General features: G+C 41.6%; 1 protein-coding gene across 1 annotated transcript in view; it reads left to right on the top strand.

Annotated features, from left to right (window-relative positions):
* The first annotated feature begins 990 nt into the window (after positions 1 to 990).
* Positions 991 to 13,799, top strand: part of CD82 (CD82 molecule) — a 74,102-nt gene continuing 61,293 nt past the window's right edge. The window contains exon 1 of the mRNA XM_034417411.3: positions 991 to 1,106. The gene's annotated coding sequence lies outside the window, so the exon portion shown is untranslated. The remainder of the gene's footprint in view (positions 1,107 to 13,799) is intronic.

Here is a 13,799-nt window from a genome sequence, read left to right as displayed (position 1 = left end):
TTAATAGTTTGCGTCTCTGCCTGGAGGGAACATTCAGGATATTAACCAAAGGTGCATAATATAATCGAAGGGACAGGAGGACGCCAGGCTGTGACCTGGATCGCAATGCATTTAGTTCCTTCTGAATGACTCCTTGATCCGTTAATTAGGAATTCTGGAATCTATGTATACGATTCTGTTCCATTCCTGAAAAATATGAAAATAAATGCCCAGATCTCAGCGCGCCTGGCCGTCGTCTAAACCGCAGAAGGAAGTCCTTCTCGCCTCCACGGCTACAGTGCACCTGCAGAGACGCTGCCACGTGATCGAGAAATTTGTATAATTCCAGATGCCGGAATTCCCCGCACCCCACTGATCGTAACTCCTGGTTATCCGAAAAGACTATTTTTATTATTATTATTATTATTTTGTCCCTGTGGTTTTGCTAAGCCACAGTGCGGCTTACTTGGTTTGGCTCATGGGCGGTGAATCTGGATCACAAGCCTGGAAAATCCACGAGCGCAGCAGTGTCATCTAGCTAACCCCGGTTTATTCTGCACGCGCGTAGCTCAGCGCAAGGTGCGACCACGAGGCCCGTTGGTGGGGCGTTTGGAGCAATAGGCTTACCCCGAAATACCCACGCGTGTAAGTAAGGGGATCAGAAATTCCCGCGTTTACCTTCCCTAGCACGGGAGAAGCGAAAACGCCAGCAGTGAGCAAATACTGGAAAAACCCGATTGATCCAAAGGAAGAAGGCAAACGAGCGGGGGCGGACGGAGGTCCCGCCGGTATTTGTGAAACACCCGATCGGCAGCTTTTAAAGTCAACGTGGAAAATAAGGCGCGTCGTTCGACCTCCCTCCCCCCTGGCCTCCAGGTTAACGAGAAGAGTTGCTGGGCTGCTTTTGCTTTCGGGCAAGCGAGGGTTAAAACGTGGAAGGCGTCTCTGGGCTGCCCCAGAGGTTGGCCCTTGCCGCCGCCTCCTCCTCCTCCTCCCGAGCGGACTGAAAGCAGCTGGGGCTGAGAATCGAAGCCAAGCGGAGCCGAAGCCACCTCGACTCGCGTTGTTTTCTGAGCCCGCGAGGCTAGCCAGGGCGCTTTCATTGCACGGCGGGGCTTCTGTCTCAGGTAACGCCGGGCGTCGTTGCTGCCCCTGAGTGGAGGGCGATTCTGAGCTGTAGGATTGCGGGGCTTCGTGGTTTTGAGGGGAATGGGGGGGGCAGCGAGGACGGACGGGGCCGCGAAGTGGGGCTTGCCTGCCCTTGCTGGCCGCCGCTGCTTCCGATGGCTTGGGGTGGGGGGCTTATCTGGATCGAGGGAGAGTCTCCCCTTCAGTTTCCTCCTAAAGGATCTTTCGTCGCTTTTGCCTTTTCCGTACATCTTCCCTCCGTTAAAATTCCCCCTCCCCTTATTATTTTCGACTGGATAGATCTCGTGTCTGAGCATTCCCACATGACGATGGATCTGCCCCCCCCCGCCCTCGAGCAGAGTTTTTTCTCCCAGTTCTTTTTTTTTTTTTCCTGCGCGCTGAAGGCATCCAAGGATTGTGTAGGGCAATGATTTATGTTTCGAGGGAACTGTGGATGAGAGAGAGGAGGGGGGGGGAGAAGGGCCACGTCTCCACTACGAAGAGCCAGCTTGACAACTGATTTAAAAAAAAAAAAAAAAAACAACAACAATCCGGAGGCCTGTTCTTGGGTCTTCGCTTGGTCCTTTTGCCTATTCCCGAGGATCCGAAGCTCGATTATTTATAATTTATTGGGTAGGGCAATAGACTGTTTCTTCAGGGAAGAAGGAAGGAGGTAGGAGGAAGAGAAAAGCCCCCCCTCTCCCCGAATAGTTTTCAGGTTGGGTTGTTTTGGCTCTGCTTCTGCTTCTCTGGACAATAGTGGCAAGACAAGCAGAAGTTCAATAGGTGAAGACTGTTCCTGGCATGAGGGGCATTGCTAGGAAATGGTTCCACTTGAGAAAAAAAGGGATTTTCCAGGTAAACAGCACCGGTTTGGAGAAGGGCCGGTGGGAACTCCCTCCCTCCTAGGGGAAACTGGTGGGTTCCTTTTACACTAAACCTCTTCCTTGACCAGCAATAGCCTTTGGAAGCTGTCTGGCTGTTACTCAGAGTGTAAGAAGGGAGTGGGTTCAGTGATTGTCAGAAAAGCTCTCCCAGAAAAGCAAGCACCCCCCCCACACACACACTCTTTGCTCTTTGAGCATGAAGACTGAAGTCCAGCAAATTGCCAAATTGCTGAAGCCAAAGTGTTGTCTTGTTGCTTTCTCCAGTGGTGAATGAAAAGCAAGCAAGTCAGTTTTGAAGCCATCATATGTTAAATAGGCTTTTGAGTTTCACACCCTCCTTCTGAAGGTAAAACAGCTGATTGGGAGTGAGAGGCAAACCACTAATAAAGAACAAGGTGCTCCTTTTTACTGCCAACTGAGAAGGGCAGGGAGCTTCCCTCTGCCCAAGGCTGGAAATTCCCAGGTTTCTCTCTCTACTCCTGGCTGAGCGAGGAGGGAGGCAAACAATAGATAGTTGTGTTTGCTTGCTCACTCTCTGTGGCATCTCAGTATGGAGAATGACTTCTGCATTCTGTAGCCATCTCATCCTGCTTATACCCTCTATAGGCAGGGCATTTTAGAGGCTAGGTCATCACAGAAGTAGCCATCTGGCCTTTGGAACTATGTGCTTAGCTCAAATTGTCCAGCCCTCCTTATTATCACTTGAAAAGGTGAGTCATCAGGTAGAATGCTTAGTTTAACATGGAGGGAGAGTGAGCAACTAAGCAACCCATTACTTCTTTCCCGTCATTTTTCTACTAAGCTTTTTACTTCCTTGTCTAAAGAGAAAGACTGAGCATGCAGATATTCCAGTTTTCCGAACTTGCTGGTGTTATGTCAGATATTAATTACCCATCATTCAACAGGGATGATGGGAGTTTTAGTGCAGCACACCTGGAAAGCACTGCATTGGGGGAAGAATGGGAGAGGGGAGAGGGAAAGTGAGGTAAGCAATTGCTGAACAACGGTACTATTGCTTCCTCAAGTCCTACTGAGAAGGTCAGAGAATCTCATAAGGACTGAGCAAATGTATAGATGTGACAGCTTTCTTTTTGAAAGAGCAGTTGTTTTGCTCACTATCCTATCACTTTGAATAATACAGTAGGAAAGATTTGGACCCCTGGGTAGAATCTCTTCTGCTATCTCAGAACACAAGATAATAAGGTTGAAAGGGACCTTGGAGGTCTTCTACCAGTGAGAAAATGGTTGTTTCTTTAGTGGCCAACCTTTTCCGTTTTGTTGCCTGCCGGGTTCACAGAAGCTAAATCAGGATTGCTTGATTCACTGAAGTTTCCAATTCATAAACCAGAGATCGAGATTTCAAAACCAGCTACTGTAGTTGATAAAAATTAAATCAAAAGTAAGTAATCTTATACAGTTTCACACAACATGTCAACACTGTGAGATAGGATTCCCATATGCTAAGATTAAGTTAGTTTAGCTGTTTTTTTGATAGGCGCCTCAATGTTGTTTGATTTTTAGCACTGTGTGATGTAACAACCTAGTCAGGATTGGTAAATCATGGTTTGTGTATAAATAAAATTATTACTGTATGTTCAACACATTATGGTTAAAATAAAGGATGGTTTAATATGTAAAACAGCTTCCATGTGACAGAAAGTTCTAGGTATTTGGAGTAAGAGGTAATAAATGAGAAAATGAATCTGGAGGGCCAAATCTACATGCTACACTGCCCAGAATAAAGCAAATCAAATGTACAACAGAGGCTGTTTGCTTCTTGGCTCTACACCAGACCTGCCATATTGGGCCTGCAAAGTTCTGAACAACTTTGATTCCACTGATGCTGGAAACTATTTGTTGCCATCTAGTGGTCTTCTACATTTTTGCTTTGTTTGTTGAATCGCTTCATTTTTTGTCTTCAGAGAACTGGAGGATCTTGGGAAACTGGATGGGCAGGGAAATTCCAAGGTTTGATGAAAGGTCTTGCTCTTGCTTTCTTTTTCAACTTCCATCTTTTTTTGGGGGGGGGAGGTGTTGGAGGAAGAGAGAGAAGTAACAATTACAGTCATTTCCCCAGTTGCCTCTCTTTTTTTCAGGATAAAAGTGTACCCATTCGATTAAGCGTTTGCTGTCATGTATGGTTGGGCCCCCAGGAGTGCGTACATGTGTGGAGAGAGTTAGTGGGTTATTTTGCCATAGAGTTGGTAAATGCAGTCAAGCTTCAGATTGTAGACTGATGGTACTGGTACCAGGCTGAAAGTTCATAAGACATATTTGCCATAATAGCTGGCTGTTGGGAGTCTGAGGATATTTGGAGAGGGGTGAAAAATATTCCCTGAAATTCATCATTTTAGATGTAGGGGTGGGGTTGGGGGATTGTATGTAATCAGTTGAAGAGGAAAAATGAGCAAAGGGGCCTGGCCTTAAAACTATATTACTAAAAAAGCCTTAGGTGTGGCACAGAAGATGTACGTTGAGGCACGAATCCCAGAAAATCTTCACCTGCCCTGTCTTCCAAGCTTGTCTCAGCTAGTGGTGTCTCCTGGTGAGACATTGAATTTGTCTGACAATCGTATTTTGCTAATGAAGTGGCCTAATGTACACGAGCCTATTTGAACTAGGTTTGTATGCCATTTGTAATTTGGAGGTATGAAGAAATTGAGGCTCCCCAAAATTGGGTCTCCCATATAGAGATTTGTTAGGGGCTGCACTATTCTGATTGGTCCCCTAGGACAGAACTTTGTTATGGTCATTATTTATCACAACAACTGAAGGAGTGGTTTATAAATTTCCTAAAAAGGCAGTTTTCTCAAGGGAAGTTTCACTTGTTCAGAGCGATAAACCAATTAAGTTGGGCAAATAATTGTATGTGTTGGTACATTTTGTAGTCAAATATGATAGTTCTCCTGGCCCAATTTGAGTCAGCTCTAAGATTTTCCTGATCCATCTTGATCAAAATGTTGGTGATTAGGTGCTTAATGGATTATAGTCCTATGTAACTATAGCTCAGAAAAGGATGTCATTGCGTTGATGTAGCTGGGGATCTTTTTCAGGTTGCTTAGGAGAGTATTTTGTCATATTTAAAATTTGGGATAAAATTGAAATTTTTGCTAGGCCAGGAATATTTTAAAAATATAAATAAATGGATTCTTCTGCAAGAATGAGAAGAATTGGCAGATGATATCAAGAAATTAGGATTTACTTCCTAAAATATAACTCTTGTCTTCCTCTAAAATCTGTTACTTCCCCTCCTGTTCTCATCCTGTGGAATAGAAGTCAGCTAATGAGATATAGTGGTTAAGTTATTGGATTCGGTATTGAACTCTAGTTCATGTTTGATCTCATGTATGGAAGCTCATTGGGTGATTTTTGGCCCTGACATTGTTTCTCAGACCAACTTACCTCACATATTGTTGGGATAAAATGAAATGAAAGGCCTTTGTAGGCTGCCTTGAAATCCTGGGATTTCAAGGCAGCCTACATGGGATATAAATCTAGTAAATCATAGCAACCTAGATGATGGGTGTGGATGCTCACAAAATACTTTAATGTGGAGAATTGTGCCTTGAAGAAGTAAAGCATCCTTGCCTAGAATTTTACATGCTTCAGTTGAAATAATATTTTTCCCTGTAGATTTGGATCACCACATGCAAATTACATGCTTTCATTTGGTAACTCTTAAATGTACTAACTAAACTGTTTGTCTCTTCCATTTAATCTTTTACAATGGCTTTCATTTGTGGGTGCATTTATATTTTCTGATCAAAAAACTTCTACCTTGTTGTCTCAGATTATAGTGGCAAGAACTAAATTGTATGCCATGAGTATGAAGTTGGCTTGAACTTTTTGCCTTTTGTTTTGTTGCTATTGTAGTCTTGGATGCTTCTTGGCTGGGCATACCAACATGCAAAATAGGCATAACACTGAAATGGAAACTTCAGGAACTAATGGCTTGCAATTTTATGGATGGACTTAGGCCAAGCTTGGAAGGTTCAAAAGAAAACAAGTAATTTTCTGAAACTGTACATGCAAAGGGATCATTAACATGCAAGGCAGAAACTAGCTTTCTGCAAAACCTCATAAAAAATATAAGCATTCTCAGCTGACCCATTCCAGAGAAGTTGGTTTGTAATCCTTCAAATTATCTATAGACGATATAAAGTGGTGAGTCAGAGGCACTTCTTACATGAAAACCAATCGCTATAGAAGCAGGTCTGCTTCATCAGAAAGGGAAATGAATCTTTGTTTTTCTTGAGCATTTCAGATATACCATACGACAGTTGTTACCCTGTGGGTCCTTCCACAGGGCAACAGTTATATTGGGGCTACAATTTCTATAGTAGCATCATCTTGCCAAAAGATATATGAGGAATTTTAATGTTAACAGACATGCTGGACAAGTTGTGTTACTATCAGATACTTGATTATTGCATATGCATGTACTGTTCTGTGTACCGTCTTTCCCAGAAAATAAGACCGGGTCTTATATTAATTTTTGTTCCAAAAGATGCATTAGGGCCTATTTTCTGGTTAGGTTTTATTTTTTGGGAAATATGGTACTAAATATACCCATCTGGCTGACAAATCTTAGCTGGGGCTTATTTTGGGGGTAGGACTTATATTACAAGCATCCTGAAAAATCATGCTAGGACTTATTTTCTGGTTGGCTCTTATTTTCGGGGAAACAGGGTAGCAATCTGAATATTTCAAGTTAGTAAGAAAATGTTTATTTCATGCAATGAACAGTAAAGCAGCCATTACTGAGTGATTCCAAACATTAGCTTTTGATATTGTGACCTAACCAAATAATATCAAATAATATCCTATACGCAAATAATATCCTATCTAAGCTGAACCTCTCAGTTTTGGTGTAAAATATAAATCTTGGTAGAAGAAGGGGATCTACATATTGCAGCCGTCTATGTCACAGCAGCAGCATTTTAAATAAAATAGCATAAGGATGACAAATAACACTGCGGTTATGTTAAATGTAGGCTTAAGCTGATTTAATATCCCAAAGCTAGAATCTTTCTAAGAGTGACTTGGGTTGCAGTTTGTTTAAACTATGACTTATGTCAAAATAGAGGGAAAAAAATCCCTAATCCTTTCATGAGCTAGTTTAGTAGGCTAAGGCATCAAACTACAAACCAGGACACCTTGAGTTGTAGTCTTGCCTTAGGCACAAAGCCAGCTAGGTGACCTTGGGCCATTTACTCTCTCTCAGCCCTAGGAAGGAGGCAAGGGCAAACCATTTCCCAAAAACCTTGCCAAGAAAACTGCAGGGACTACCTAATCCAGGCAATTGCCAGCAGTCAATACTGGCTTGAAACTGCCAAGAAACCAAAAAAAAAAACAAAAAAAAACCCCACCTTCCACAGGGCTGGATGCTATTAAAAGGTAAAGGTATCCTTGTCAGTCGTGTCCAACTCTAGGGCATGGTTTCTTGGCCAAGGGACCCAACGTTGTCCGAAGACGATTTCCATGGTCATGTGGCCAGCATGTCTATATGCCAAAGGCACATGGAATGCTGTTACCTTCCCGAATAGGTACCGAAGTGGTACCTATTAATCTATTTGCATTTGCATGCTTTCACAGTGCTAGGTGGGCAGAATTGCTATTCCATTAAGTAAATGTTAATCTTTTCAACTTGAACATTACAATAGAATGAAGTTAAGCACCCAGACAGATTTGTTATAATATTCTCTCATCTTTTGTATGTCTTTAATAAGACCATCTATAGCACATTGGAAACAATGTATATCAATGCCTCTTGTTCCCGCATATACATCTTACACTTTACATTCAGTTGTAACAAGGCCTATGGGGTCTGCATTATTCATAAGGGATGCTTGTTTTCTTTTAATTCATTATTGTGAATTAAAATCTAAAATCCAAGAGAACAAGCCACAGGTGAATTTGGCAGGTATCTTAATCATAGACAGCATCCATACTATTAAGATCCTGGCATCCTGCATGTATCTGTTGCCAAGGCTGCTGCATCTGCCTATGAGAACTGAGAGGTATTTCATTTCAGATGAGTGAAGGATTGCAGGCAATTCTCCCTGTTCCTCCCAGCACCGAGAAGTGAGTTATGGAATTTTGTTCCCTTTTTATTGTCAGCTTTCATGTTGTCTCTCCTTCAGGGGTGGGTTCTACTTACTTTTACTACCGGTTTGCAACCGGGCCACATGTGCACTTACTTTGCTCGTGCTTGCTTTGCTTGTGTGCGTGCTTCTGTGCATGCGTGCTTCTGCGCATGCGTGCTTCTGTGCATGCGCGCTTCTGCGCATGTGCACTTCTACGCATGTGCAGAAGCTTCCTGATGATGTCGGGGTCAGTGGGCAGAGCCTCCCGCTGGCTTTACTACCGGTTCTTGCGAACCGGTCCGAACTGGGGGCAACCCACCATTGCTCTCCTTCCCAATCTTCAGTCTCTGTTCCCTTATACCCCTGAAAAGGATTTTGCTGCTTAGAAATACCTTTCTAGATATAGTAATATTTTAGGAATTCTAATATTGCATTATTTCTTGAATTTTTCTTGAATTGCAATCAAGGATTGAGGAATAGGCAGGAACTTGACAGACCAGTGTTCTGGGTACTGGACATATGAGGACCCCAAATATATGTTCTTGGTAACCTGAAAACAATGCTGGTTCAGATTAAAAAACTGGCAAGATTCAAATAGCATTTATTTGGTTTCAGCATACTGTGATGGGTGAACTTGGCTGCTTTGGTTGTGAATGTTGTGACTTAATGTAAAGTGTGAATCCAGACACCTGTGGTCTATTCAACAAACCATGATTATGCAAACTGTGAGTCAAGCATGGTATATGAAGTACTGTTTCTTCTCTCCCACCTGAAATTACATTAAACTTTTCCTTGCCTGCATGGTGAGATTTCTTGAAGTTAAGACATCCTGAGTTTGAAGATTTTGGCTACTTGCCAGTGTGAATGGGGGAAATCAGTGTTGCATAAAATCTTCAGCCACAGGTTTCTATTTTGGTCTCAAGTAATTTACCTTAATTTTTTATGTTCCACTTGTTTTTCTAGTAGAGGTAGTAGACTACGGTAGGTCAAATTGTGTACTGTGTACTGTGTACGCTGAAGAGATCTCTGCTCTTAAGCCAATGCAGTGCCCTCCAGATTCATTGAGGCTAGAGTTCTCATGCTGACTGAAACAACGACTTTGATTACTCTGGGAATTTGTTGTCTCAGCACAATTGTTGTCTCAAGGGCTGGGAATAGCTGGCCTATGGTGTGAACTGTATTTTGCAAAATTTAGGATTTCTGCCAACTGTTTTTTTTCCTGCTTCTGTTATTACTGTGTTTTTAGGGTTGGTGTGTATCTAACTTCCACTACATGGAAAAGCCAACTGAGGTATGAAAGGAGAGATAATTTCAACTCTTTAGGGTCAGATCTCAAGCTGACTTTGGCTGCTTCTGTGACTATTGTGTACTGTGCCCTCTGAAGACCAGCCAAAGCTATGCCTTGTAACATTCACAAACATTTCCTGTGCACGCAGTTCTCTGACTTCAGTCAGCAGCTGAGACCATTGGGGTAAAGAGTATACATTTTAAGCAATGAGATATATTCCCCCATTTAAAAATCTGCTTTGTATATTTACCCAGCTATGTACAGTATAACAATGTGATTCTGAGTAGCATAAAATGTTGAAAAAGAATGCAAAAATAATACAAAGAAAACACAATAACATCCAGACAGAGCAATAAAGAATAAAACCTAACATAAATAATCCCATAAGAATCCTACCACCCATCCATGTCTGTAGGAAAAACTATGCTTTTAAGGACTGTTAGAACATATGCAGGCTAGGGGCCTTAAGAGATTTCTGGGAGGGTGCTGTTCTGGTGGGTGGATGCTGAAATGGAGAAGGTTTATTTCTTGGGTCTTTATCAACAGATAACAATTTGTTACATAGGACCTGGAACACGGAATGGGATGACCCACAGCCAACTCAACCATGGCCAACTCACCACGGACAACTTGCTGCAGGACAACTTGCCATGGCTAACATTCTGTCCCTCCTTTTGCATCCTTTCTTTGATATTAGTGTAACTCTTGTCCCACAGCGAATTGGCCATGGCGGCAAGTTGGCTGCGGCAAGTTGGCCATGGCAAGTTGGCTGTGGCGAGTTGGCTGTGGGGAATTGGCTATGATAAGTTGGCTGTGGAGAATTGTCATAGGCCACCTTGCAGCATGTCAAGTCGGTCTGATTGTACAGGATAGTCAGAAATTATTGGAAGTAGACGGAGATAGATGAACATATGTATTAAAGTGGTGTTAAAATTCAAAATGTAATGCATTCGTGCTATTCGTATCTCCTTTCTCTTCATATGTTCCAAACTGCCTTCAAAACATTGTCGTCTTCTTTTTGCATGGACTTCATTTGGCTTGCATTCCTGTGTTAAACACTGTGTGCACTGATAGTGTTATGGAAAAGACAGCCTGCTAAACAAAATGGTAAACTTGGCAGCATTTTCTCCTAATGACACACCTCTGTACTCTGTTATAAACACCCTTCAGTTTGGTTTCATAGTTGTGCAATTAGAGATTGTTTGATTTAGGCTTAGTGGCAGTTTGAACCTAGTCATTTTGGGTTGTAAAACTTGGCTTAGCGAGGTATGTTGGACTCTGCCAATTGTATCAGCAAACGATGGTTTTACACAATGTGTGAACATTGCTTTGGTGTGTCTAGTAGAATAAATTGGTCTTGCTATAGTATCTACAGATATGAAAGTTTAGACAGGGAAGAAAGAGGAATGTTTTAAGGAAAAATTCATGCTGTTGAAGAATCCAAATGGCAGTGTTTTCTGCCAAGTTACAGATGATTCATTTTAGAGAAAAGTGTTCTCTTTTTAAAAAAATGTTGATGGTTACAAACGAGTGCCTGCATAAACTTCAGCTTTTTCAATAGTTCCCCCGTCCCCCCCCACTCCTAGGGAAAGGTAAAAAAAACCCAGTCTGTCACTTCTGGAAATGTTTCATCTCTGCTTTTAAACCTTCTAAGGGTTTTTTTGAGGCCTTGAGGATAGCTCAGATCAACTGCAGTAAACAATGAGTCAGATATGGTGAATCTTAGAAAAAGGTAACAGTCTGGAGAAACTTGTTATTCCACATGACTTCAACCTGCTTATGGCTAAAACCTCTCTGGCCACTTAGAGGCTAAGGATGAGGGTGCCCTTCTGTCACAGAGACATTCAGCCTATATGCAGCATGTTTCCCCTCTTTTCCAGAATCTCATCCATGTCTGTTCCTTTTTAAACTGGAGACACCAAAGGTTCAGCCTGATTGCCAATGTGTCATAATGTTTTATGCATATATGCAGCATTCTTAGCGTAGCATAGCTGGTTGATACATCATGCAGACAGCAAGCCCTTGTAAATAGCAATAGCACTTAGACTTATATACAGCTTCACCATGCTTTACAGCTCTCTCTGAGCAGTTGACAGAGTCAGCATATTGCCCCCAATAATCTGGGGCCTCATTTTACCCACCTCGGAAGGATGGAAGGCTGAGTCAACCTCGGCTGGTGAGAATCAAACTTCCGAACGGCAGTCAGTCAGCAGAAGTAGCCTGTAGTACTGCATTCTAACCACTTTTCCTATTCATAAATGCACGAATGCTCTGTTAGCTTTTGCAAGATGAAGGGAAGAGATGAGATATAGGCTCATTGAAACAAGGTGGGGATTGGCAATATGGTGCTGATGACATCACTAAAATGGGGCCTTCAGAACTGAAAGAGAGGCTGACATGATTTTAGATGTTATCTCAGACGCATTTGCTCATTTACTATATTAATTTTGCAATTGATTTGTAGATTTCACATCTAAAAAAGGGGTCTGATGATAGCACAACTTGAAAAGAGGGGTGACCAGGACATATTGTAAAATATGTGTAGCTATTGAAAAAGAGAGAAAAAAAAGATCTTCACAAATATTCTGACATTATATATCTATCAAATACTAGTAGATTTTTAATCTGGGGGGGGCTGAAGAGATTGAAGTCTACTATTCTGAGTGGCTGTACTCTGATGTTCATACCTTATTTCTTTGTCTTAACCTCCTTGTGTGAATCTTCATGGGTGTTTGTATTAGGGGAAAGAGGCATCTGCATCTTCCTGTTTTTTTTTAAATAATGCATAATTGCTATGATTTTGCTATTTTCCAGTTGTAAAATTTGGGGTTTTCCAACTGGAGCACATAAAGCTTCTAAACAGCTGTCCTTTGTTCTGAGAAAGAATATTGCTTTGTAGTCCAGGATTGTAAATTTCTAAGCAGGTATCCAGCAAGTTTTAATATGAGAAATGAGTGGAAAAACAAACTCTATAGATGAGGAGAGAAAGCTTGCAATGTTACTTTGCATCCAACTACCATCAATTGGACAGTAGAGACCAACAGTAAAAATGAAATAATATTCTTGAAAGATCCTGAGAAAGCAAGTAGTAGAAGAAAATGAACTTCATGTGGCAGTTGATAAAAGATGCATGTGGAAAAGACAATTGGCTGAGCAAAATTTCCCTCTTTCCATGCAAGGGAACAGTATGAAACAATTTTAGCTTCTGCTAATTATTTAATATTTCCCAGATTTTTGGCTAGCTTGTAAATATTTTCCAAATGAAGAACTGATGAAGGAGCAGTGAGTAGCTGCAGTGAGTTGTGGCACTAAGGAGATCTTGATATAGACCAAGACTGTGAGACTACTGAATTAGTAGTCTGGGATGATAGGCCCTTTTTGGTTTTTCAGACATTTTTAAAGACTAGAGCTAAATCTAAAATCGTTAACACAAGAAAAATCACCTAATTTTACAGTTTTTATTTTGAATGTAAACATTGAGTGACTTGTCCAGGCAGTGCCCAAGAGTCAATACTGACTCAAAGGCTTACTTAGATGTTTCTTAGCACTATTTTGTAGTTTGCCCCCTATTGCCCAAGCCAGATATTTTGACCTGCTTTCCACATAATGCTTAGCAGTAAAACCATTTGTTTTGGGTGTGGCATAATATATCTTTCCATACATCCTGGCATTACATTATGTATAAACAAGATGAATATGAATTCTTTGGCTAATTCTTTGCTGTTAAACAATAACTTGGTTTAGGATTATGTTATGAGTGGCAGATTTTTTGTTATATTTGCTCCATATTTGTTAGAATAGCTTTCTTGGGATTTACAGACACTTCCCGCTATTGTTGGTAGATTGAAAGTCTTGTTGTTGAACCTCAGACTCTGCCCCTTTGGAGTGGGCATGTGATACATTTATGCAGTCATAAAATGGGCAAAGCTTCTGGCATGAGACTTTCCTCCCAACCTCCTTCTGCAGAAGCTGCCAAACGCTTACTTCATCTTTCTTCACATAGATGTTTTGGAAACCCGTTGATCCTCTTGTGTTTGGGGTGGTAGTTTTGTTACAAGACAGTCCTCTTTATTGAAAGGCCTGGAACTGAAATAGTGTGCATGCAGTCAAAAAATATTCAGTTATGTAGAAATCTGATACTTATTGCATTAAATACCTCCTCACACCTCTAGCCGAAGAATGCATTCCTCAAATTCTAGACCAAACTTGCTTGGTTGGAATCACTCAACTCTCCAATTATATGGTCAGCATCAAGTTTTGCCAGTTTGACTGCTATTTGCTAGTTTACTCTGAAAATATTCAAAGGGCCTGATGGCTCAGCAGACTGATAGCATTGTGATTTAACACCAGCTGTCTGCAATTACTGTAAGTTCGAATCTCACCAGGCTCAAGGTTGACTCAGCCTTCCATTCTTTCTAAGGTAGGTAAATT

This window comes from Pantherophis guttatus, chromosome 1, assembly GCF_059756535.1.
Source record: "Pantherophis guttatus breed Tessera chromosome 1, ASM5975653v1, whole genome shotgun sequence".
In the NCBI taxonomy this organism is placed as follows: domain Eukaryota; kingdom Metazoa; phylum Chordata; class Lepidosauria; order Squamata; family Colubridae; genus Pantherophis; species Pantherophis guttatus.
The sequence above is the reverse complement of the archived record's forward strand: the minus strand, read 5'-3'. Positions and strand labels throughout refer to the sequence as shown.